This window comes from Oncorhynchus gorbuscha, linkage group LG09 (genome assembly GCF_021184085.1).
Source record: "Oncorhynchus gorbuscha isolate QuinsamMale2020 ecotype Even-year linkage group LG09, OgorEven_v1.0, whole genome shotgun sequence".
Taxonomy (NCBI): domain Eukaryota; kingdom Metazoa; phylum Chordata; class Actinopteri; order Salmoniformes; family Salmonidae; genus Oncorhynchus; species Oncorhynchus gorbuscha.
The window spans coordinates 77,709,698-77,736,949 of NC_060181.1; the positions used below are offsets into that span (position 1 = coordinate 77,709,698).

At 42.8% G+C, this 27,252-nt stretch overlaps 1 protein-coding gene across 2 annotated transcripts in view; it reads left to right on the forward strand.

Moving 5' to 3' along the window:
* The first annotated feature begins 9,860 nt into the window (after window positions 1-9,860).
* Window positions 9,861-27,252, forward strand: part of LOC124044115 (radixin-like) — a 58,284-nt gene continuing 40,892 nt past the window's right edge. The window contains exon 1 of one of the 2 annotated variants that reach the window (XM_046363580.1): window positions 9,861-10,136. The gene's annotated coding sequence lies outside the window, so the exon portion shown is untranslated. The remainder of the gene's footprint in view (window positions 10,137-27,252) is intronic. The other variant, XM_046363581.1, reaches the window with a different exon arrangement.

Genomic DNA, 27,252 nt, shown 5'->3' on the forward strand with positions numbered 1-27,252 from the left:
TCATTTTGAGTTTCCCAAACGTCCTCAAGTTCATTTCGATGTGCCTTCCTACACAGTCATGTTTCAATGAATCTCTGCACTAGCTGGCAAGAACTGACAGAAAATCTGACCAATTACATGTGCTTTCGATACACCTACTTTTTTTTTAAAACCCCCATTTCTTTCGATGCACCCAGTCTCTGGCTGTCATATTGGGCTGCAGCTACCCTCTTTTCTGCTATTTCCTCATAGAACATGATGTCATGTTGGCTCATTGGCTGAGCTGGCCAATGAGCTGGCTCTACTTGCATGAATGATATTAATGAGCAGTATAAGCCCACACCATTCTGTTTGTTGGGTATGTCCACACCATTGCAACACATAAAAGCTGCTTTTAGTGTTCAACACTAGCCATAAACCCCAACATATTTCCCTCGAAGAGAAATGTAACAACTATTATCGCATGTCGACTTAAACTGCGCAAAACAATGCACCTGATTCTAATTCGGCATGCGATAATAGTTGTTACATTTCTCTTTTGGGGGGAATATGTTGAGGTTTATGGCTAGTGTTGAACACTTAAGTAATAACGTTGTAGACATACATTTTTCCTATCTTGGTGGCTGTACACAGATGCTCAGTAGCGCTGTATTATCGTCAGAGGCCTGGGTCAGATACGGTGATTTTTAAAATCCTAGATGCTGCGTGAAACGGAACATCACATTTACGTTCGGCATCGTAACAAACCGTGCAAACGTGTAAAAAACGGTCTTTATGCAGACGCAACTGACATGTTGCCACGACGCCAATGTAAAATACCCTCAAGTATAGCCAATCAACAATGAGAAGCAGCTCAGGAGTGTAGAAATGTACCAGGCTAGAGTGGAGTGCAAAACCTTTACCTTACTTGCTGTCCTAAATGGATTACTCCCTCGGAATTGCTCATAGGACAGGTGGGGAGAAATTACACAGAACAATGTAACCCAAACCAGGATTTGTGTGTGTGGGCCTGTGCTTGTGTGTCTTGAGCAGCACTGTGTGAATGGTAGGTTACTAATTAATTTAAAATCCTAGACTCCATGGTTTATTTCTAATACTGGTTGCCTCCCACAAGCACTCTAAAATGTCATTTTAAAAAATTAAGTAGATTCATTATTTTGCATTTCTTAACCTGGTTATTTCTGTAAAATAAAGTGGAACCGTTCATTCAGGCATTGTTTAGGCTCGACCAAGTATCAATGCATAGGCTACAGTAGCTGCCGGCAACAGTCAAGTGATTTTAAAAAATCTAGTTGCCCATCCCTGGCCTATAGAAATGTGTGTAATGTGGTGCATTGTTACATAAACAGATTGAAATCCAACGAACATCACCAGACTACTGCCTTCTGTCACCCCCCGAGAATGCTATTTATGGAACAAAATATTCTGGTTGGAGCAGTTTGGCTCTTGCCCCTCATCTCTTTAATATGTTTCCTGTCTACAATAGGCTTATAGATCTTGTTTTATTCCCCCACACTGGTCTCCGCCCCAAGGTCTCATAATACTCTTAACCAGCCACTGACCATTTCATCAATTTACTGTAGTATTTCAATTAATCCCATCACAAAGCACTCAGTTGACTTAACCATAGACTTGTTAAACTCACTCATGCAGCCTTGGTTTTGTTTAAATTAACAATGAACCCTCAGGTCAATGTATAGGCTACAGTAAGACTCGGCATTAGCAATAGACTTTCGATAGTTGCCCTTAGGCACAGATATAGGATCAGCCTACCCTCTAATCCCAACCTTAATTAGTGGAAACTGATAAATTGACCAGAGATCAGTGTCTAGGGGCAGCTTTATACCTACTGGCTGAATGGAGGTGGGGATGGTAGGGATGAAGGAGGAATAGGGGAGGAGACAATGGGTTAATTAGAAGACTGGGTGGAAGTAAGGAGGGGGAGGAGAGGATGGGTTAATTAGAAGACTGGGTGGAAGTAAGGACAGGGGAGGAGAGGACGGGTTAATTAGAAGACTGGGTGGAAGTAAGGACGGGGGAGGAGAGGACGGGTTAATTAGAAGACTGGGTGGAAGTAAGGACGGGGGAGGAGAGGACGGGTTAATTAGAAGACTGGGTGGAAGTAAGGACGGGGGAGGAGAGGACGGGTTAATTAGAAGACTGGGTGGAAGTAAGGACGGGGGAGGAGAGGACGGGTTAATTAGAAGACTGGGTGGAAGTATGGACGGGGGAGGAGAGGACGGGTTAATTAGAAGACTGGGTGGAAGTAAGGACGGGGAGGAGAGGACGGGTTAATTAGAAGACTGGGTGGAAGTAAGGACGGGGGAGGAGAGGACGGGTTAATTAGAAGACTGGGTGGAAGTAAGGACGGGGGAGGAGAGGACGGGTTAATTAGAAGACTGGGTGGAAGTAAGGACGGGGGAGGAGAGGATGGGTTAATTAGAAGACTGGGTGGAAGTAAGGAAGGGGGAGGAGAGGATGGGTTAATTAGAAGACTGGGTGGAAGTAAGGATGGGGGAGGAGAGTTAATCAAAACTCAGGGACAGATTAGAGTTAGATCATAATCCCCTTCACCATCCCCAATGTCCCAATACTGTATAAACCCTAGAGACTTTAACAGGAACTGCAGCTCAGATGTCTGAAAATGACAGATATACCTTGATGTCTTGTTATTATACAAGATACAATGTTATAGTTGTCTTATACATGCAACAATACATAGAATTCATCATCATAGAAGTATATTGGATAGATGTAGGCTACTGTTTAGGTCTTTTCCAATAAAATGTCACAAGGTGCAGAGCGTACAATTTGCTTCTGGGGGGCAAGGATACCCCCAAGCTCTGCTAAAACCAATGGCTAAGAACATTCCGTGAATTGTTGTGGCATCCACAAGATTGAAATGGAATCAGACTCACCGCATAATTAATAACCTCGCTGTAAGAGCCAGCTCTAGCCTTTTGGTGGCCTAAGCAAGATTTGGTTGGGGGGCCCAGCCACCAAGCAGGCAAACAAATGTAGATGCCCACCTCTTGACAGCAGAGAGAACAATTTAATTTTAAAGTACATTTCCTGCAATTCTACACATTCTGCTCTCGGGTGTAGAGAAAATGTTTCTGTTTTCTTCAGTTAGACATTTTGCCATGGGGTGAACATTTTTGCCATTTTGTAACACATTGCATGCAATTCTACTTATTTTGCAATAGGGCAGAGAGGCATTTTTGCAGTTTTATAGCAAATCTCCTGCAATTCTACACATTTCCAAGACTTATGCCATGTTAATGATATCAGAGTGAGAGTGACTAACAAAATCAAAAGTCCCCCCTGGAGGTCAGTGTCCCTTAGGACTTGTAAGCTGATCTGGCTAATTGAGTGACTGACAAAACAAGAGATGGGCAGCCGGTTTTATATATATATATATGAGAACATTTGCCCACTAGATGTTGATAATGGCTTTACAGTCAGTATTCAGCGTTACAGCGGTGACGTCAAGGTAGACTAGTGCCAAGTGATAAACTGAGCTAGTCTGGCTGCATTTACACAGGCAGCCCAATTCTGATATTTTGCCTACTAATTTGTCTTTTGAACAATCACATCAGATCTTTTCCAGAGCTGGTCTGATTGTTCAAAAGACCGATGGGTGAAAAACACATTCCCTGTGTTAATTAGTGCAGACTAAATGAGTCAGAGACATAGCACAGGCTTAAAGAGTGAAATCAAAGTTTATTGATCACGTACAGAGTTTAGCAGATGTTATAGTGGGTGCTGCGAAATGCTTATGTTACTAGCTCCTAAAAAGGCAGTGCTTAATTTGAGCTAGATCCTGCCAGAACAGGATCAGGCACCTCGCTGTTTTGGATTGTTTTGTTACGAAAACATTTGCTAGGATCTCGTACCTCTCCTAGCATGCCAAATGATTTGCAATGTAAAAAAGACTAATAAAAGCAATTGAGAGTTAATTCAAATTCACTTCTCTGTATTTCTCCTGGCTGCCAACCCTGAAAAACGCAACGTGAGATTCTAGGAATTGATTCAAGTGTTAAGGCTGGTCTGGGTTTATGGTTTGCGCAACATTTTAGCCCAATACTGTGGCGAGGGAGACAAGCATGCCTGTATTTCTCACATAATTCAAACAAGATTCACTTTCTATGATCTCTCGCTGCTCTAATAGACATAAGCCTGCAACTCTCATCTCTCCAGCTTTGCACTTCATCATTTATTTCCTTATGGAATCATAGCCGCGGGAAGGGTGCTGGAGGTGGTGCAGCATCCCTGATAAATATAAATACATTTGCCAAAGTTATAGAATTACTGTTGTCTGTTCAGAAAAAAAATAGAATTCTGAATACTACAACAGGAGTAGGCCTATAATTTAGCCAGTGGTTCATTCGTAAAAAAAAAAAAGATCTAGCTGTGGATTGTTTGTAGGCCAATCACAAGCCATGCCTACAGTCGGGAACACTCATCTGTCAGTGAATAGCATGCAGCCAAAACAGGCCTTTTGTAATATTTCAAATACAATCGTGGGAAAACACAGATTGGAAAGCAAGTGGGTCCTGCTAAAAAGAGAAGACTAATCTGTCTGTACCTTACAAGTTATCAACTCCCAAATAGGCCTATTGAGTGAAAAGCTTTTGGCAGGAGTGCATAGGCCATCGCCGGTGAGTGAGCTGCCCATCATTGGGTGAGCTGCCCATCATTGGGTGAGCTGCCCATCATTGGGTGAGCTGCCCATCATTGGGTGAGCTGCCCATCATTGGGTGAGTCAGTGAAACTGGAAAGCTTGTTTAGGACTAATTTCCTCATATTGTACAATCTTTGTCTTCACACAGTGGCGACCCATATTTAGGGCAGATGGGGCAGATCCCCACCTGCTTTGAGCCCCACATTTGTTTTTGTTTTTTTGGGGAGTGATTTCTTGTTTTCTATGTTATTTTGGCATGAATATGTGTCATAACAGTTTGTAAACAATGTAAAAAAAAAAATATATATAATTGAGTTAATAAAGCTGCATACTGTACAAACAGGGTCTCTTTTTTTTGTTTTCTTGAGTAAGGCAGTTCCAAAATGCAGGTGTTTCAGCCTAGCTCAGTGCTTTCTGTGGTGGTGGTGGTGGGGCAAGCCAGCAGAAAATATGGAGCGTTGCGCCGTGATTGGCTCAGTGTTCTGTCACTCCTAGGAACACTACGTCACAGGTTGTATCCTGTGTTAGTGTTTTCACCATACGGGACTGTTTTGGTTGTTTGTACTTTTGTTATTTTGTTCAGTATTCTGTTGATTTATTAAATATATCATTATGGACTTACCACGCTGCACATTGGTCTGATCCTTGCTACCCCTCCTCTGAAGAAGAGGAATTCTGTTACAATAGATTGAATATGGATTTATTGATCTCAGATTGTCAGTTTGTCATTATCAACGTAGCCTCTCATTTCGATCATGTGAGGTTTTCAAATATTTCTGCTAAAGTCTTCAGTCATCTAAAATGACGTAGAATTGCATGAAATGCGTTTATAAAAGCCACATTTCTCACAGACCTTAGGCTACAAAAATGTTTCCCCATGTGTGCAACTTCTGCAAGCACCTCAGCTCTACTGCTCTACGCCAGTAGCAAAAGTGATGATATTGCATGCAATGCTTTATTATAAAGGTGATTTGTTTTCATGTGTTCCACTACCTCAGAGGCCCCCAGGCAACACCCCCAGGTACCCCATCCACGGTTCACTTGTTCCAGCACCTTCCAATTTCTAAAATAAGCACCGCAATGCAGTATGATGTCAAACAGTGCAAAAATAAAAATGTATAAAGCCAAATCAAGGAATGTCACCTCATAAGGCGTTGGTAATGGAGTGTGAAGTAACCACATCAGTAGGTAGGCTAGGTATGACTCATCAACACAGCATGGGGGCAGTTACGATGTGGTGATAGTGTGAGGGACAGTCAGAGAACAGTGACTAAGTAATAATGAGAATGTGTAGCCTACATGTGTGACTACAGTCGTGGCCAAAGGTTTTGAGAATGACACAAATATTAATTTTCACAAAGTCTGCTGCCTCAGTTTGTATGATGGCAATTTGCATATAGTCCACAATGTTATGAAGAGTGATCAGATTAATTGCAAAGTCCCCCTTTGCCATGCAAATGAACTGAATCCCTGAACTGAATCAGCCCTGTCACAAAAGGACCAGCTAACATCATGTCAGTGATTCTCTCGTTAACACAGGTGTGAGTGTTGACGAGGACAAGGCTGGAGATCACTCTGTCATGCTGATTGAGTTCGAATAACAGACTGGAAGCTTCAAAAGGAGGGCGGTGCTTGGAATCATTGTTCTTCCTCTGTCAACCGTGGCTACCTGCAAGGAAACACATGCCGTAATAATTCCTTTGCGCAAAAAGGGCTTCACAGGCAAGGATATTGCTGAAGTAAGATTGCATCTATATCAACCATTTATCAGAAAATCAAGAACATCAAGGAGAGAGGTTCAATTGTTGTGAAGAAGGCTTCAGGGCGCCCAAAAAAGTCCAGCAAGCGTCACCACCGTCTCCTAAAATTGATTCAGCTGCGGGATCGGGGAACCACCAGTACAGAGCTTGCGCAGGAATGGCAGCAGGCAGGTGTGAGTGCATCTGCGTGCACAGTGAGGCGAATACTTTTCGAGGATGGCCTGTTGTCAAGAAGGGCAGCAAAGAAGCCACTTCTCTCCAGGAAAAACATGAGGAACAGACTGATATTCTGCAAAAAGTACAGGGATTGGACTGCTGAGGACTGAGGTAAAATCATTTTCTCTGAATCCCCTTTCTGATTGTTTGGGGCATCCGGAAAAAAACTTGTCCGGAGAAGACAAGGTGAGCGCTACCATCAGTCCTGTGTCAAATCAAATCAAATGTATCTGTCACATACAAATGGTTAGCAGATGTTAATGCTAGTGTAGCGAAATGCTTGTGCTTCTAGTTCCGACAATGCAGTAATAACCAATGAGAAATCTAACCTAACAATTCCAAAACTACTACCTTATACACACAAGTGTAAAGGGATAAATAATATGTACATAAAGATATATGAATGAGTGATGGTACAGAACGGCATAGGCAAGATGCAGTAGATGGTATCGAGTACAGTATATACATATGAGATGAGTAATGTAGGGTATGTAAACAAAGTGGCATAGTATAAAGTGGCTAGTGATACATGTATTACATAAAGATGCAGTAGATGATACAGAGTACAGTATATACATATGAGATGAGTAATGTAGGGTATGTAAACATTACATTAAGTAGCATTGTTTAAAGTGGCTAGTGATATATTTTCCATCAATTTCCATCAATTCCCATTATTAAAGTGGCTGGAGTTGAGTCAGTGTGTTGGCAGCAGCCACTCAATGTTAGTGGTGACTGTTTAACAGTCTGATGGCCTTGAGATAGAAGCTGTTTTTCAGTCTCTCGGTCCCTGCTTTGATGCACCTGTACTGACCTCGCCTTCTGGATGATACATTTACATTTACATTTAGGTCATAGTGGGGTGAACAGGCAGTGGCTCGGGTGGTTGTTGTCCTTGATGATCTTTATGGCCTTCCTGTGACATCGGGTGGTGTAGGTGTCCTGGAGGGCAGGTAGTTTGCCCCCGGTGATGCGTTGTGCAGACCTCACTACCCTCTGGAGAGCCTTACGGTTGTGGGCGGAGCAGTTGCCGTACCAGGCAGTGATACAGCCCGATAGGATGCTCTCGATTGTGCATCTGTAGAAGTTTGAGTGCTTTTGGTGACAAGCCAAATTTCTTCAGCCTCCTGAGGTTGAAGAGGTGCTGCTGTGCCTTCTTCACAACGCTGTCTGTGTGGGTGGACCAATTCAGTTTGTCTGTGATGTGTATGCCGAGGAACTTAACTTACTACCCTCCCCACTACTGTCCCATCAATGTGGATAGGAGAGTGCTCCCTCTGCTGTTTCCTGAAGTCCACAATCATCTCCTTCGTTTTGTTGACGTTGAGTGTGAGGTTATTTTCCTGACACCACACTCCAAGGGCCCTCACCTCCAGTCCTGTGTCATGCCAACAGTAAAGCATCCTGAGACCATTCATGTGTGGGGCTGCTTCTCCGCCAAGGGAGTGGGCTCACTCACAATTTTGCCCAAGAACACAGCCATGAATAAAGAATGGTACCAACACATCCTCCGAGAGAAACTTCTCCCAACCATCAAGGAACAGTTTGGTGACGAACAATGCCTTTTCCAGCATGATGGAGCACCTTGCCATAAGGCAAAAGTGATAACTAAGTGTCTCGGGGAACAAAACATCAATATTTTGGGTCCATGGCCAGGAAACTCCCCAGACCTTAATCCCATTGAGAACTTGTGGTCAATCCTCAAGAGGAGGAAGGACAAACAAAACCCCACAAATTCTGACAATCTTGAAGCATTGATTAGCTTACCACTATGCATCCCACTGTTGGCTTGCTTCTGAAGCTAAGCAGGGTTGGTCCTGGTCAGTCCCTGGATGGGGAAACCAGATACTGCTGGAAGTAGTGTTGGAGGGACAGTCGGAGGCACTCTTACCTCGTCTAAAAATAAAAAACCTAGGGCAGTGATTGGGGACATTGCCCTGTGTAGGGTGCTGTCTTTTGGATGGGTTGTTAAATGGGTGTCCTGACTCTCTGAGGTCATTAAAGATCCCATGGCACTTATTGTAAGAGGGGTGTTAACCCTGGTGTCCTGGCTAAATTCCCAAGCTGTCCCTCATGCCATCACGGTCACCTAATCATCCCCAGCTTACAATTGGCTCATTCATCCCCTGTAACTATTGCCCAGGTCATTGCTGTAAATGAGAATGTGTTCTCAGTCAACCTACCTGGTAAAATAACAGTATAAAAATAGAATTATGCAAGAATGGGCTGCCATCAGTCAGGATGTGGCCCAGAAGTTAATTGACAGCATGCCAGGGCGGCTTGCAGAGGTCTTGAAAAAGAAGGGTGAACACTGCAAATATTGACTCTTTGCATCAACTTCATGTAATTGTCAATAAAAGCCTTTGACACTTGTGAAATACTTGTAATTATACTTCAGTATTCCATAGTAACATCTGACGAACATTTCTAAAGACACTGAAGCAGCAAACTTTAACACAAATATGAATTTCCACATTCTCAAACATTTTGACCACGACTGTAGGAGAAGAAAGTGTGTGTAGACCGGGACATGTTTGATCAAGTGCATGAAATGTAGGCTTATTATATTCTTAGAAAAGTATGAGTTGGCCTAGGTCCATAGAGAAGACAGGTTTAGGAACCACAGGTGTCACAACAAATTGCAGTCATATTTTGTCATCATTAGGATGTTCATAATCAGTGAGTCAAATTTTCTGCTCACACAAGCTGGTAATGCAGTACAGTACTCATAGAAGAAAGCAATATGTCAGTGAATAAATTGGTAGGTCTTATGTTTCTGAAGTGTCATCCTCACAAGCAAATCTTGGAAGTCAGTCATATGTCATGCCTGGAACTGGTCTAGTCTGTAAACTACAGTATGTGGATGATGTAACTCACAAAATGAAGGCTATATTTAATTAGACCTTAAATAAAAATATAAAAGATAATGACATTTTAGCCCCTGAAAAAAATATATTCAAAGAAACAACACTACCTTGAAATGATATACTGATCTCAACACTTAACCTGTATAAAATAATTACTATTTTCAGAAATATTTTATATTGGCTGTAGTCTAGTCCATCTTTCTATGGGTTACCTTCAGGTTATTGTAGGATATCTTGAAGTTGACTCTTTTGTTATATTTACGTTTGTGTGTGTGTTTGTTAATGGGGTGATTGGTGGCTAATCGGGTACGTGTATTCCTCTCTCAACTCAGTTTGAAGGGAGCGTGTCTGAATTTCGCGGCACACGTTATGCCCCCGGCTCAACCACGCCTCGCGTCGCACGGTAAAGTTCGACGGCCATATTGACTGTCTACACCTCCTCTCTTGCCCGGCGGTGACACTGGCTCAGTCGCTTCATACATCACACTCCATACCAAGGCTGAGAAACAGCGGAGTGTCTAACGGTAAAAAAATCGATCTATTTTGGTCGCGTTGGATATATAAAGTAGACTACCCTGTGGGCCCAGGAGAGGCAGTTTACCTTTTTCTGAACGCAGTCCATCTACTGAGGTGAGTTTTTACTGGGTGTATTTATTCGCTGGTGGCTCCTAAACAGCTCAGAATGAAGAGGATTTGCCCTGTGCTTGACGGTGGCTGTTTGTCGTCGTTACGCAGGCTTGTTGCCTACCTAAGTATAGTCTACGTGCGCTCTATATGCATATTGATATTAATCCCATTTGTTTGTTGTAAATATTTGGTATCATGTTCCACGTTTTATTCAAGGGCATTACTGTGGTCCATCGACAATAGAACAACATTTTAAGCGCTAAACATTTCAAAAGTTATCTAATTAGATTCATGACTAGTGTTGCACCCTTAGGCTACTGTGAATCAACATTAAGCTAATTGGAAACTTCATACACTTTAAAACGTTACATTTAATTCATTGTACTGGCATAGATAAGGAGTTAAGTGTTTATTTAGAAATATATAAAATTTTAGAATTTATGAGATTCATGGACATGCTCCCCATTGTGGCATAGTCGAAACAACGTTGTGCAACTTTGTTGCAAGTGATTATATGCAGCATTTGTAAAAGCTGTTTCTTTTTGCACTCTTGCGACCAGGGTCCTCAAAATAGCTTGCCAGTGGAGTGTTTTTAGATTTATTTTTGTGTTAGTAACTTAATTCAAATTTCACTTGTCTCCTCAAGCAGGGTTGCCAGGTTAATCTAAAATGTCTAGCCCAATGACCATTCAAAACCGTCCCAAAAGGTCTGAAAACTAGACCATTTATGAATTTTTTCACATCAAAGAGGCGTTGCCATATTTACACAATAAACCCTTTTTCCATAGAGTTATCGAGACCAATAAGAAGGAATATAATAGTAACTTGGGTTTAAAGCTAAATTTGGGTTTCAAAATTATAATTATTGCAAGCTATGACATGACATAACAAAGGAATTTGAATATGTGGCAAGAGAAGAGAATTCGCCCTTATTAACCTCACCAGATCATTTGCACAAGGGGGTATGGTATATGGCTAATATCGCACAGCTAAGGGCTGTTCTTATGCATGATGCAACGTGGAGTGCCTGGATACAGCTGTTAGTCGTGGTATAATGGCCATACATCACAAACCCCTGGGGTACCTTATTGCTATTATAAAATGGTGACCAATGTAATTAGAACAGTAAAAAGTTATGTTTAATCATACCCATGGTATATGGTCTGACATACCACATCTTTCAACCAGTCAGCATTCAGGGCTCGAACCAGGTTTATAATTGTAAATAAATCCCCTTTGCGCATGTGCATAACTGTAGATACATCTGACAGGAGAGTTGGACAGAGGATCTCAATCTCTGAGCAAGGAAAACTTGGTTAAACAAGGCCTACATCTACATTTACATTTAAGTCATTTAGCAGACGCTCTTATCCAGAGCGACTTACAAATTGGTGCATTCACCTTATGACATCCAGTGGAACAGTCACTTTACAATAGTGCATCTAAATCTTAAAGGGGGGGTGGGGTGAGAAGGATTACTTATCCTATCCTAGGTATTCCTTAAAGAGGTGGGGTTTCAGGTGTCTCCGGAAGGTGGTGATTGACTCCGCTGTCCTGGCGTCGTGAGGGAGTTTGTTCCACCATTGGGGGGCCAGAGCAGTGAACAGTTTAGACTGGGCTGAGCGGGAACTGTACTTCCTCAGTGGTAGGGAGGCGAGCAGGCCAGAGGTGGATGAACGCAGTGCCCTTGTTTGGGTGTAGGGCCTGATCAGAGCCTGGAGGTACTGAGGTGCCGTTCCCCTCACAGCTCCGTAGGCAAGCACCATGGTCTTGTAGCGGATGCGAGCTTCAACATTTCAGTTAGCCTAGACAAGATGTAGGTGTAACAGTATAGACTTTACGCTCTGCACACGTCAACAGTCACCCTCGAAGCACTGTTACCCATCGCTCCACAAAAGCTGCGGCCCTTGCAGAGCAAGGGGAACCACTACTTCAAGGTCTTAGAGCGAGTGAAGTCACCGATTGAAACGCCACTAGCGCGCACCACCGCTAACTAGCTAGCCATTTCACATCGGCTACATAGGCATGATGAAAACTGAACAATTTAACAGCTTGCTTAGTTCAAATTAACTGACTAATTTATTCAACATGAATAACGAGGCGATTAAGAGGTAAGAAGTGTTTGTTTCCCAATAGCCTGCTGGAATAGGCTACTTGAGGATGGGGTCATTTCAATGACTGAAATAAATATTAATAATATGTATATGAACTGAATATGCTTGTCAACAGCCAGTGTTTAAATATTAGAATTTGTTTTACCTGTAGCACAATCTGACTGCTATTACCGTCAATCTAATGCATTCTAACAAATGCAATAGAGCTTTGATAATTTCCAATTTAATTAACCAAACATGTCCATTAATAATTGCATAATAACACAAGGCTACAACAACAATAAACTGAAGTTTCATTGCACAAATTGATTTGCAATGACTCCAGTGATATAGTCATTTCATATTTATTGCATAAAATTGTAGCCGACAATGGCATATACATTAATTGGCTACTTGATGACAGACAGAGGCAAATGTATCATTCCTCAGATTTTGCCTACTGTCAGTTTCATTGAGGACTTTCTCCATAAAAAGAGCCACATGAGGAAGTTCCATAACCTCCATTTCAAAATTCCCCAATATCCAAGAGCTAAGCCTGCATAAGCACTTCGCTTGATACCGTTTTCTTTCAGCATTAAACATTAGACTGCACTTTAAACCAACTACGGCCGACTTCATCTAGTGTGCCCAAAGTATTTTTCCAGTGCTTTGTCTCCATTATTTCTTGATGAGAATCAGTTTTAGCATATTCATGTTTTATGTTTAAAGAGTTGGAAATTGGTGTCTCCATAATGACAATCTAAATAGCCTACATACAACTGGCAATGGCTGTTCTAACTTGTATGGCTCCCTGGGTGCCCCCCCTTCAAATTCTGAAGTAATTGTAATTTTTATTCAGACATTTGGAACAACACAAATAATCAAAACATTTACAACTATATAAAAATATATACAAAAATAAGCAAAGACACATAGAAACAAATTGTAGTAATAAATGATTACACTATTACCCTATTGCTAACAAAAACCACACAAATAAAACTAAATTGCACAAATCTTATCACACAAATAGAAAAACACACTTATAAAGAAGAGAACCTGATTATTACACTACTGCACTTCAAACAAGAAACACACAACTATATTGCACAACTTATTGCTTTAGTACTGTACAAAGTTAGAGGTGTGCTATTTGATAGATTCTCCCCCTACCTCGGGCTTCCAGTTGGGAGACCTGAGGTCAACCTACCCCTGCCCCCTCCCCATCTCGTACTTCTGAGTGGCAGACCTTCCCAGCGAGCCCACTCCGACAAGGTTAATTGACCTGCATTCCCAAACAGTGACATGATATCAAAGGAGCGATAGAAAACCGACCACGCAAAAGTCACCTTTCGGAATATATATATATGTCTAAATCCGTCACTGTCATCTGGTAATAAGTTGTCACAACATGCATGCGTGCTGCTCTCTCTCTCTCACACACACACACACACACACACACACACACACACACACACACACACACACACACACACACACACACACACACACACACACACACACACACACACACACACACACACACACACACACACACACACACACACACACACACACACACCTCCGGCCCGACCCACCACTCACAAATGTGAGAGTACAGACATGCTACTGTAAATATACACATTCCTGAGAATATGGCAACTATCTATCAGAAACAACACTACTACCTCGGACCATGATTCTATCAGAAGCAACACTACTACCTCGGACCTAATGACATTAACATACACTGCTCAAAAAAATAAAGGGAACACTGAAATCACACATCCTAGATCTGAATGAATTAAATATTCTTATTAAATACTTTTTTCTTTACATAGTTGAATGTCCTGACAACAAAATCACAAAAAAATTATCAGTGGAAATCAAATTTATCAACCTATGGAGGTCTGGATTTGGAGTCACACTCAAAATTAAAATGGAAAACCACACTACAGGCTGATATAACTTTGATGTAATGTCCTTTAAAACAAGTCAAAATGAGGCTCAGTAGTGTGTGTGGCCTCCACGTGCCTGTATGACCTCCCTACAACGCCTGGGTATGCTCCTGATGAGGTGGATGGTCTCCTGAGGGATCTCCTCCCAGACCTGGACTAAAGCATCCGCCAACTCCTGGACAGTCTGTGGTGCAACGTGGCGTCGGTGGATGGAGCGAGACATGATGTCCCAGATGTGCTCAATTGAATTCAGGTCTGGGGAACGGGCGGGCCAGTCCATAGCATCAATGCCTTCCTCTTGCAGGAACTGCTGACACACTCCAGCCACATGAGGTCGAGCATTGTCTTGCATTAGGAGGAACCCAGGGCCAACCGCACCAGCATATGGTCTCACAAGGGGTCTGAAGAGGTCATCTCGGTACCTAATGGCAGTCAGGCTACCTCTGGCGAGCACATGGATGGCTGTGCGGCCTCCCAAAGAAATGCCACCCCACACCATGACTGACCCACCTCCAAACCGGTCATGCTGGAGGATGTTGCAGGCAGCAGAACGTTCTACACGGTGTCTCCAGACTCTGTCACATGTGCTCAGTGTGAACCTGCTTTCATCTGTGAAGAGCACAGGGCGCCAGTGGCGAATTTGCCAATCTTGGTGTTCTCTGACAAATGCCAAACGTCCTGCACGGTGTTGGGCTGTAAGCACAACCCCCACCTGTGGACTTCGGGCCCTCATACCACCCCTATGGAGTCTGTTTCTGACCATTTGAGCAGACACATGCACATTTGTGGCCTGCTGGAGGTCATTTTGCAGGGCTCTGGCAGTGCTCCTCCTTGCACAAAGGGGGAGGTAGCGATCCTGCTGCTGGGTTGTTGCCCTCCTACAGCCTCCTCCACATCTCCTGATGTACTGGCCTGTCTCCTGGTAGCGCCTCCATGCTCTGGACACTACGCTGACAGACACAGCAAACCTTCTTGCCACAGCTCGCATTGATGTGCCATCCTGGATGAGCTGCACTACCTGAGCCACTTGTGTGGGTTGTAGACTCCGTCTCATGCTACCACTAGAGTGAAAGCACCGCCATCATTCCAAAGTGACCAAAACATCAGCCAGGAAGCATAGGAACTGAGAAGTGGTCTGTGGTCACCACCTGCAGAACCACTCCTTTATTGGGTGTGTCTTGCTAATTGCCTATTTCCACCTGTTGCCTATTCCATTTGCACAACAGCATGTGAAATGTATTGTCAATCAGTGTTGCTTCCTAAGTGGACAGTTTGATTTCACAGAAGTGTGATTGAATTGGAGTTACATTGTGTTGTTTAAGTGTTCACTTTATTTTTTTGAGCAGTGTATATTGCTAAGAATGTGAGCTTAGGGGGATTCCCCAAGTGGGTCGCAAACCCAGGCCACTAGCACCAATGACAAACACCTTAACCACTGCCCCAGTAAGGGATATCTCTAGGGCATGTGCTAATTGGGCCAGTACAGTTATGCCTTGTCCAGAAGAAACCGTAAACCCTCCTCCCTAGGCAATTGTGTAGATCTGAAACAACTTGATAGGGGTAAGCAATAGGGTGAAGGCACTTGAATGTCAGCTCTGTTAAAGGTACACTTAAGAAAAACGATTATTGATCATAGTGATCACTTTAACCATATCTAGTTACTTTAACCATATCTACATGTACATACTACCTCAATCAGCCTGACTAACCAGTCTGTATGTAGCCTCGCTACTTTTATAGCCTCGCTACTTTAGTCTTGTCTTTTTACTGTTTTATTTCTTTACTTATTGTTTATCTAATACCCTTTTTGCACTATTGGTTAGAGCCTGTAAGTAAGCATTTTCACTGTAAGGTCTACACCTTTTGTATTCGGCGCATGTGACAAATAAACTTTGATTTGATTCAGGAGTATCCTTAAAACAGGTTAATATGCCCCATCAACATTAGATAACTAAGCCCTTACATCAATGACGAGAAAATATTCAAATCAACTAAATGATAATGGACATGGTGGCATAGCAGCAATATGTGAACCAAGAGGACATGTTGAATACTGTGTAAATGAACATGCACAATGTAATAATGTATGTCAAAGTGTGTTAAATATATAAGTTGAAAACACTGTTAAAAGCACTGTGTATGTGAGTATCCTTGCCAACAGACAACAATAGCTGTGAATGGAGCAGTGGTTAGCCAATCAGGGTCTTTCTTGATGGGCTTGGCAAAAGTAACAAGGTTTGATGTGTAATCTATTTTGGAGGGGTGAACTTTTCTTTGGAACCATCAGGCGAGGTTATGACAGAGATCGTACACAGTGTCACTCTTGTGAGCCTTTCACCCAACTCTCTGGAAATTGTAATGCGCCCATAAGGAGAGCCTAGTACAGTTTGTTGTTGTAGTGGGTTCTACATCTCCTTTGTTTGTATACCCTCTGTAGTATCACTCACACCACAACTAGAGATGTGGCCATCAGATCTGTAAACACACACGCACACCCCGCAAACCCATTGGGCCATGTGTTCAGCAGGCCTTCTCCACTCGCTTGTACCACTGCAGTGAAAGTTTGAAATGAATGGAACAGGGGAATGGAGAGGAGGGAAACAGGATTTGTGAGGAGTACACTGACAGGGTGTGGAAAAGGCTTGTCACTTAGATGCCTGTAACGGGTTTTATGAGAGCTATAAGCCATGTCCTGTTAAAAGCTACTGCGTCAGAGAGAGCGAAAGAAAAATACAAAGGGAGAGAGATGAAAGAGTAATGTGGAGAGCAGAGCCTGTTACTTTCTGCATGAATGGTGACCTGGAAGCTGTATCCGTTTGAGAGTGACGCTCATGATTTGGTGAATGGAGGGGTCAGGTAACACACACACACACACTGCAGACCGGATTATAGCTTTTCTCTGCCTAAAAGTGAAAGTATTTGGCACCGGATGCTAATTAATTACCTCACAAAGTCGCAGGTTAAGTAAGGCTGCTCTGAGGTGGGCGGGGAAATCATAGGTCATCTTTCTCCCAAAGACCCACCGGAGGTCCTTTATAGAGACTAATATAGCTAGACTATATAGAAACCAGTCCTGCTCTAGGGAGGAAATCTAAGCACCTGTGTCACGTTGAGGACGGTAATAGATATGATTGCTTCCTCTACATGTTAGAGAGGCATGTCTGGCCTGACATATTTCTATCTCAGCGTACCACAACGTTGTGCCCTACTAAACGCAGGGAGTCCAGGGACTTGACTACACCCTATAATTTATGAGGGAGATAAAAGGGAGATTAAAAAGTAGAGGAATAGCATGAAATGTCTATTTGGACTCAATACCTTATCTAAAATAGTTCATGTGTCCTTCAAAAGGGTAATTATTACTCTGAAGTTAAATAAAGGTTATTCTTTCTTCCTTCGTGCTCAATTAGGGAGAAAGTTTAAGTTAGGAAGCAATGTGTAGCTTCTGCCCCTTCTTCCTCCATAATTCTCTAATGATTCTTTCCACTCTTTTATCTCCTCTGTACCAGGTAAGTGGGGCAGGCTCAGCTTGGGTTCTCTACCTCCCCTATCACACTGCAGTATATCTGTTCCCCCAGTCTCTGCTAGGGAGAGAGAGAGGTAAAGGTAGAGTCAGATTACCGTTCCTCAGTAAGCCTGCTCCTCATTTCCTGCTTAGTTCTGCAGCCCTGCCTGCCTGGCTGGCTGCTATCACATCTCTCGGGGCTGACTTTCATTACTTCATTAGCAGAGCCTATTTCTGGCCTTTGCCATCTCAGGGCTCTGTCACCACAGGGACTACTTCAAGGCCTACCTACCGCTGGCGCTTGAGCCCTCCCCCTCCCTCCCACCATGTACGTTCCCCCCCATTTTCTCTTTTCACTGTTTGCAGTTGTTGTTCAGGAGCCAGCATATGTTTCCAGTTGGGAAGTGTAGTAACCACTACAACTGCCTCAATACAAAATAAGTTGAAATGTGATGTCACAACTTTCAGAGCTGTTTACGTGTTGCTGTGCGTTTTGTTGCCAACCTCACTTTGCTACCTGACAACTTTACGGTTTTTACTTTTTAATTACCGTTTATATTTTTAGTTTTTCCCTCATTCAACTTTTTTTTCATTCAACTTTTTCACTCCGGACGATTTATCAGGACGTGGTTCGTCAGGAACTCCAACAACCGAAGCTAAGTAGTAACATTAACATGATGCCTTCTAATTGCAGTCGCTGTACTCATAATATACAGGAGAACGATCACCTTACGGTGAGGATAGCTGTGCTGCAAGCCCAGCTTCAGACGCAATCGTTAGGCAAGGGAAATTTCAGTGTAGGAAAGGATGAAACGGTGTCTGTGCCACCAGTAAGTACAGATAGTAACGTTAGTATAAATCCCCTTGCACGGTCCCCGCAGCCGGACAACGTTCTCATGGCTTCTGGAGGAAAATGCTGTAGGAATACTCAACCGGTGTCGCTCATTTATCCGACAAACTTTCAACCGGTTTTCCCCATTAAGCAGCGAGTCGGAGTCTGAGGCCGAGCCTTCTCGGTGTATGTGACAAATAAAATTTGATTTGATTTTTCTCTGGTCTCTACTCCTCCCGTTACAGGGTCTGAGACGCCGAAGCTTCCCACCATTAGCTCTGACAAATTGAAAACCCTAGTCATATGCGGCTCCATTACCCGCAGTATTAGACTTAAAATGAATCATCTAGCGATCATACGCTGTTTACCAGGGGGCAGGGCTATCGAAGTTAAGGCTAATCTGAAGATGCTGCTGGCTAAGGCTAAAACTGGCGAGTGTAGAGAGTATAGGGATATTGTTATCCACGTCGGCACCAACGATGTTAGGATGAAACACTCAGAGATCACCAAGCGCAACAGCTTCAGCGTGTAAATCAGCTCGAAAGATGTTGGCATCGAGTAATTGTCTCTGGCCCCCTCCCAGTTAGGGGGAGTGATGTGCTCTACAGCAGAATCTCACAACTCAATCGCTGGTTGAAAAACAATTTCTGCCCCTCCCAAAAGATATATTTTTTTGATAATTGGGACTCACCCACAAACAGGACCAAGCCTGGCCTTCTGAGGAGTGACGGACTCCATCCGAGCTGGAGGGGTGCTCTCATCTTATCTACCAACAAACAGGGCTCTAACTCCTCTAGCTCTACAATGAAATAGGGTGCAGGCCAGGCAGCAGGCTGTTAGCCAGCCTGCCAGCTTAGTGGAGTCTGCCACTAGCACAGTGAGTGTAGTCAGCTCAGCTATCCCCATTGAGACCATGTCTGTGCCTCAATTTAGGTTGGGCAAAACTAAACATGGTAGTGTTTGCTCTAGCAATCTCACTGGAATAAAGACCTCCATTCCTGTCATTATTGAAAGAGATCGTGATACCTCATCTCAAAATAGGGCTACTTAATGTTAGATCCCTCACTTCAAAGGCAGTTATAGTCAATGAACTAATCACTGATCATAATCTTGATGTGATTGGCCTGACTGAAACATGGCTTAAGCCTGATGAATTTACTGTGTTAAATGAGGCCTCACCTCCTGGTTACACTAGTGACCATTTCCCGCAAAGGCAGAGGTGTTGCTAACATTTACGATAGCAAATTTCAATTTACAAAAAAAGACGTCTTTGTCATAGCAGATAATATTCAAAGTTTTGGTGAATTTAATATTCACATGGAAAAGTCCACAGACCCACTCCAAAAGGCTTTCGGAGCCATCATCAACTCAATGGGTTTTTGTCCAACATGTCTCTGGACCTACTCACTGTCCCAGTCATTCTCTGGACCTGGTTTTGTCCCATGAAATAAATGTTGTGGCTCTTAATGTTTTTCCTCATAATCCTGGACTATCGGACCACCATTTTATTACGTTTGCAATCGCAACAGATAATCTGCTCAGACCCCAACTAAGGAGCATCAAAAGTCGTGCTATAACTTCTCAGACAACACAAAGATTCCTTGATGCCCTTCCAGACTCCCTCTGCCTACCCAAGGATGTCAGAGGACAAAATTAACCACCTAACTGAGGAACTCAATTTAACCTTGTGCAATACCCTAGATGCAGTTGCACCCCTAAAAACTAAAAACATTTGTCATAAGAAACTAGCTCCCTGGTATACAGAAAATGCCCGAGCTCTGAAGCAAGCTTCCAGAAAATTGGAACGGAAATGGTGCCACACCAAACTGGAAGTCTTCCGACTAGTTTAGAAAGACAGTACCGTGCAGTATCGAAGAGCCCTCACTGCTGTTCGATCATCCTATTTTTCCAATTTAATTGAGGAAAATAAGAACAATCCAAAATGTATTTGTGAGACTGTCGCAAAGCTAACTAAAAAGCAGCATTCCCCAAGAGACGATGGCTTTCACTTCAGTTGTAATAAATTCATGAACTTCTTTGAGGAAAAGATCATGATCATTTGAAAGCAAATTACGGACTCTTTTAAATCTGCATATTCATCCAAAGCTCAGTTGTCCTGAGTCTGTACAACTCTGCCAGGACCTAGGATCAAGAGAGACACTCAAGTGTTTTAGTACTACAGTGCCTTGCGAAAGTATTCGGCCCCCTTGAACTTTGCGACCTTTTGCCACATTTCAGGCTTCAAACAAAGATATAAAACTGTCATTTTTGTGAAGAATCAACAACAAGTGGGACACAATCATGAAGTGGAACGACATTTATTGGATATTTCAAACTTTTTTAACAAATCAAAAACTGAAAAATTGGGCGTGCAAAATTATTCAGTCCCTTTACTTTCAGTGCAGCAAACTCTCTCCAGAAGTTCAGTGAGGATCTCTGAATGATCCAATGTTGACCTAAATGACTAATGATGATAAATACAATCCACCTGTGTGTAATAAAGTCTCCGTATAAATGCACCTGCACTGTGATAGTCTCAGAGGTCCGTTAAAAGCGCAGAGAGCATCATGAAGAACAAGCAACGCACCAGGCAGGTCCGAGATACTGTTGTGTTTAAAGCCGGATTTGGATACAAAAAGATTTCCCAAGCTTTAAACATCCCAAGGAGCACTGTTCAAGCGATAATATTTAAATGGAGTATTAGAACACTGCAAATCTACCAAGACCTGGCCTTCCCTCAACTTTCAGCTCATACAAGGAGAAGACTGATCAGAGATGCAGCCAAGAGGCCCATGATCACTCTGGATGAACTGCAGAGATCTACAGCTGAGGTGGGAGACTCTGTCCATAGGACAACAATCAGTCGTATATTGCACAAATATGGCCTTTATGGAAGAGTGGCAAGAAGAAAGCCATTTCTTAAAGATATCCATAAAAAGTGTTGTTTAAAGTTTGCCACAAGCCACCTGGGAGACAAACCAAACATGTGGAAGAAGGTGCTCTGGTCAGATGAAACCAAAATTGAACTTTTTGGCAACAATGCAAAACGTTATGTTTGGCTTAAAAGCAACACAGCTCATACCCTGAACACACCATCACCACTGTCAAACGTGGTGGCAGCATCATGGTGTGGGCCTGCTTTTCTTCAGCAGGAACAGGGAAGATGGTTAAAATTGATGGGAAGATGGATGGAGCCAAATACAGGACCATTCTGGAAGAGAACCTGATGGAGTCTGCAAAAGACCTGAGACTGGGATGGAGATTTGTCTTCCAATAAGACAATGATCCAAAACATAAAGCAAAATCTACAATGGAATGGTTCAAAAATAAACATATCCAGGTGTTAGAATGGCCAAGTCAAAGTCCAGACCTGAATCCAATCGAGAATCTGTGGAAAGAACTGAAAACTGCTGTTCACAAATGCTCTCCATCCAACCTCACTGAGCTCGAGCTGTTTTGCAAGGAGGAATGGGGAAAGAAATTCAGTCTCTCGATGTGCAAAACTGATAGACATACCCCAAGCGACTTACAGCTGTAATTGCAGCAAAAGGTGGCGCTACAAAGTATTAACTTAAGGGGGCCGAATACTTTCGCAAGGCACTGTATATCTCTCAACACAATGATGAAAATAATCATGGCCTCTAAACCTTCAAGCTGCATACTGGACCCTATTCCATCTAAACTACTGAAAGAGCTGCTTCCTGTGCTTGGCCCTCCTATGCTGAACATAATAAACAGCAGTCTATCCACTTGATGTGTACCAAACTCACTAAAAGTGGCAGTAATAAAGCCTCTTGAAAAAAACAAACCTTGACCCAGAAAATATTTTAAAAATATCGGCCTAGATCAAATCTTCCATTCCTCTCAACATTTTTAGAAAAAGCTGTTGCGCAGCAAGTCACTGCCTTCCTGAAGACAAACAATGTATACAAAATGCTCAGTCTGGTTTTAGACCCCATCATAGCACTGAGACTCCACTTGTGAAGGTGGTAAATGACCTTTTATTGGCATCAGACCGAGGCTCTGCATCTGTCCTCGTGCTCCTAGACCTTAGTGCTGCTTTTGATACCATCGATCACCACGTTCTTTTGGAGAGATTGGAAACCCAAATTGGTCTACATGGACAAGTTCTGGCCTGATTTAGATCTTATCTGTAGGAAAGATATCAGTTTGTCTCTGTGAATGGTTTGTCTGCTGACAAATCAACTGTAAATTTCGGTGTTCCTCAAGGTTCCGTTTTAGGACCACTATTGTTTTCACTATATATTTTACCTCTTGGATGTCATTCAAAAACATAATGTTAACTTTCACTGCTATGCAGATGACAAACAGCTGTACATTTCAATGAAACATGGTGATGCCCCAAAATTGCCCTCGCTAGAAATCTGTGTTTCAGACATAAGGAAGTGGATGGCTGCAAACTTTCTACTTTAATTAAGTATTTTTTTATTTTATTTATTTCACCTTTATGTAACCAGGTAGGCAAGTTGAGAACAAGTTCTCATTTACAATTGCGACCATGCCAAGATAAAGCAAAGCAGTTCGACACATTCAACGACAGAGTTACACATGGAGTAAAACAAACATACAGTCAATAATACAGTATAAACAAGTCTATATACGATGTGAGCAAATGAGGTGAGATGGGAGGTAAAGGAAAAAAAAGACCAGGGTGGCAAAGTAAATACAATATAGCAAGTAAAACACTGGAATGGTAGATTTGCAATGGTGGGTAGTATATGGGGCTTTGGTGACAAAACAATTTTTTTCGCTGTGATAGACTGCATCCAATTTGTTGAGTAGGGTATTGGAGGCTATTTTGTAAATGACATCGCCGAAGTTGAGGATTGGTAGGATAGTCAGTTTTACAAGGGTATGTTTGGCATCATGAGTGAAGGATGCTCTTTTGCGAAATAGTATGCCAATTCTACATTTAACTTTGGATTGGAGATGTTTGTTGTGGGTCTGGAAGGAGAGTTTAGTCTAACCAGACACCTAGGCATTTGTAGTTGTCCACGTATTCTAAGTTGTAGCCGTCCAGAGTAGTGATGTTGGACAGGCGGGCAGCTGCAGGCACCGATCGGTTGAAGAGCATGCATTTAGTTTTACTTGCATTTAAGAGCAATTGGATGCCACGGAAGGAGAGTTGTATGGCATTGAAGCTTGCCTGGAGGGTTGTTAACAGTGTCCAAAGAAGGGCAAGAAGTATACAGAATGGTGTCGTCTGCGTAGAGGTGGATCAGAGACTCACCAGCAGCAAGAGCGACATCATTGATGTATACAGAGAAGAGAGTCAGTCCAAGAATTGAACCCTGTGGCACCCCCATAGAGACTGCCAGAGGTCCGGACAGCAGACCCTCCGTTTTGATACACTGAACTCTATCGGAGAAGTAGTTGGTGAACCAGGCGAGGCAATCATTTGAGAAACCAAGGCTGTCGAGTCTTCCGATGAGGATGTGGTGATTGACAGAGTCGAAAGCCTTGGCCAGATCAATGAATACGGCTGCACAGTAATGTTTCTTATCGATGGCGGTTAAGATATCGTTTAGGACCTTGAGCATGGCTGAGGTGCACCCATGACCAGCTCTGAAACCAGATTGCATAGCAGAGAAGGTATGGTGAGATTCGAAATGGTCGGTAATCTGTTTGTTGACTTGGCTTTCGAAGACCTTAGAAAGGCCGGGTAGGATAGATATAGGTCTGTAACAGTTTGGGTCAAGAGTGTACCCCCCTTTGAAGAGGGGGATGACCGCAGCTGCTTTCCAATCTTTGGGAATCTCAGATGACACGAAAGAGAGATTGAACAGGTTAGTAATAGGGGTGGCAACAATTTTGGCAGATAAGTTTTAGAAAGAAAGGGTCCAGATTGTCAAGCCCGGCTGATTTGTAGGGGTCCAAATTTTGCAGCTCTTTCAGAACATCAGCTGACTGGATTTGGGAGAAGGAGAAACTGGGAAGGCTTGGGCGAGTTGCTGTGGGGGGTGCAGTGCTGTTGACCGGGGTAGGGGTAGCCAGGTGGAAAGCATGGCCAGCCAAAGAAAAATGCTTATTGAAATGTTCAATTATAGTGGATTTTTCAGTGCTGGCAGTGTTTCCTATCTTCAGTGCAGTGGGCAGCTGGGAGGTGGTGTTCTTATTCTCCATGGACTTAACAGTGTCCCAGGACTTTCAGTTAATGTTGCAGGAAACAAATTTCTGCTTGAAAAAGCTAGCCTTGGCTTTTCTAACTGCCTGTGTATAATGGTTTCTAGCTTCCCTGAACAGCTGCATATCACGGGGGCTGTTCAATGCTAATGCAGAACGCCATAGGATTTTTTTGTGTTGGTTAAGGGCAGTCAGGTCTGGGGAGAACCAAGGGCTATATCTTTTCCTGGTTCTAAATTTCTTGAATGGGGCATGCTTATTTAAGATGGTTAGGAAGGCATTTAAAAAAATATCATCTATCAGGCATCTGGCAGTTCTATCTTGTCTGAAAATGTTGTAGTTTTGGATGATAATTTCAGAATTTTTGGTGGTCTTCCTAAGCCAGGATTCAGACCCAGCTAGAACATCCGGGTTGGCAGAGTGTGCTAAAGCAGTGAATAAAACAAACTTAGGGAAGAGGCTTCAAATGTTAACATGCATGAAACCAAGGCTATTACGGTTACAGAACTAATCAAAAGAGAGCACCTGGGGAATAGGAGTGGAGCTCGGCACTGCAGGGCCTGGATTCACCTCTACATCGCCAGAGGAACAGAGGAGGAGTAGGATAAGTGTACGGCTAAAAGCAATAAGAATTGGTCGTCTAGAACATATGAAACAGAGAGTAAAAGGAGGTTTCTGGGGGCGATAAAATAGCTTCAAGGTATAATGTACAGACAAAGGTATGGTAGGATGTGAATACAGTGGAGGTAAACCTAGGTATTGAGTGATGATGAGAGGGATATTGTCTCTAGAAACATCATTGAAACCAGGAGATGTCATCGCATGTGTGGGTGGTGGAACTAATAGTTTGATAAGGTATAGTGAGCAGGACTAGAGGCTCTACAGTGAAATAAGCCAATAAACACTAACCAGAACAGCAATGGACAAGGCATATTGACATTCAGGAGAGGCATGCTTAGTCGAGTGATCAAAAGGGTCCAGTGAGTAGTGAGGTTGGTTGGGGTCACGGCGATTTAGACAGCTAGCCGGGCCATCGGTAGCAAGCTAGCATAGGATGGAGGTCTGTTTTTAGCCACCTCGTGCGTTTCTGTCGGTAGGATTAGTGGGGTTCCGTGTGGTAGAGGGGATCAATCCAATTCGCAAAAAAACAATAGATATATTTAGAGGCCCAAGAAAAAATGAATGAAAAAAATAAAATAAATTGTCCGATAGGTCTATTCAGATAGCAGCCGATAAGACAGCTAACGATTAGCGGACTGCAGATGGGTGTTCAGGTAACGACGCGACAGAGGAGCCAGTCGGATAACTCCCTCTGGTAGATAACGTCGGTAGTCCCGTTGTGAAGGCCCGGTGGGGCTCCCATCGCTGGCAGTAAAACGGGTCCGGATAGGTGATTGTAGCCCAGGAGTGACTGATGGAACTCTTCAGCTGGCTAGCTCCGGAATAATTTATGTTTGCTCCGGAATCGATGTAAGCCAGTAGTCACATGGATAGCTGCTCGCTCGCTGCAAGATCCAGGTATAAATGTCCAGAGTTAGCGGTTGAAATCCGGGGACATGGAGAGAAAAATAGGTCCGGTATGTTCCGGTCCGAGCCGCGCCGTACAAAACTGGCGATAGATTTTTGACCTAAAGGATAGCTGATGACCACAAACTGTGGTTAGCTGAATACTAACGATTAGCCAGTAAAGAAGCTAACTAGCTTCTGGATTAGCTTCTGGATTAGCTTCTGGATTAGCTTCTGGATTAGCTTCTGTCTAGCTTCTGTCTAGCTTCTGTCTAGTTTCTGGTTAGCTTCTGGCTAGCTTCTATGGAGGATTACAGATTTGAGGTAAATAATACTTTCTTTAAAAAAATATATAAATTGGTGAGGCGGGTTGCAGGAGAGTGTTTTGAAGATGAGTTTATGGAAAATAAAAAATATATATAAAAAGGTATGCGAAGAAAGTTGTAAATATATATATAATATATATATATATATACGGGACACGACAAGACGAGGACAAAATATGTCTGACTGCTATGCCATCTTGGAGCAAGATTTTAATCTCGGACAAAACAGAGATGCTTGTTCTAGGTCCCAAGAAACAAAGATCTTCTGTTGAATCTGACAATTAATCTTGATGGTTGTACAGTCGTGTCAAATTAAACTGTGAAGGACCTCTGTGTTAATCTGGACCCTGATCTTTCTTTTGACGAACATATTAAGACCGTTTTAAGGACAGCTTTTTTCCATCTACGTAACATTGAATTTTGCAAACGTTCTGTCCAAAAATGATGCAGAAAAATTAATCCATGCTTTTGGTACTTCTAGGTTAGACTACTGCAATGCTCTACTTTCCGGATACCCGGATAAAGCACTAAATAAACTTCAGTTAGTAATAACTATGGCTGCTAGAATCCTGACTAGAACCCCAAAATTTGATCATATTACACCAGTGTTAGCCTCCCTACACTGGCTTCCTGTTTTGGCAAGGGCTGATTTCAAGGTTTTACTGCTAACTTACAAATCATTACATGGGCTTGCTTCTACCGATCTCTCCGATTTGGTCCTGCCATACATACCTACATGTATGCTACGGTCACAG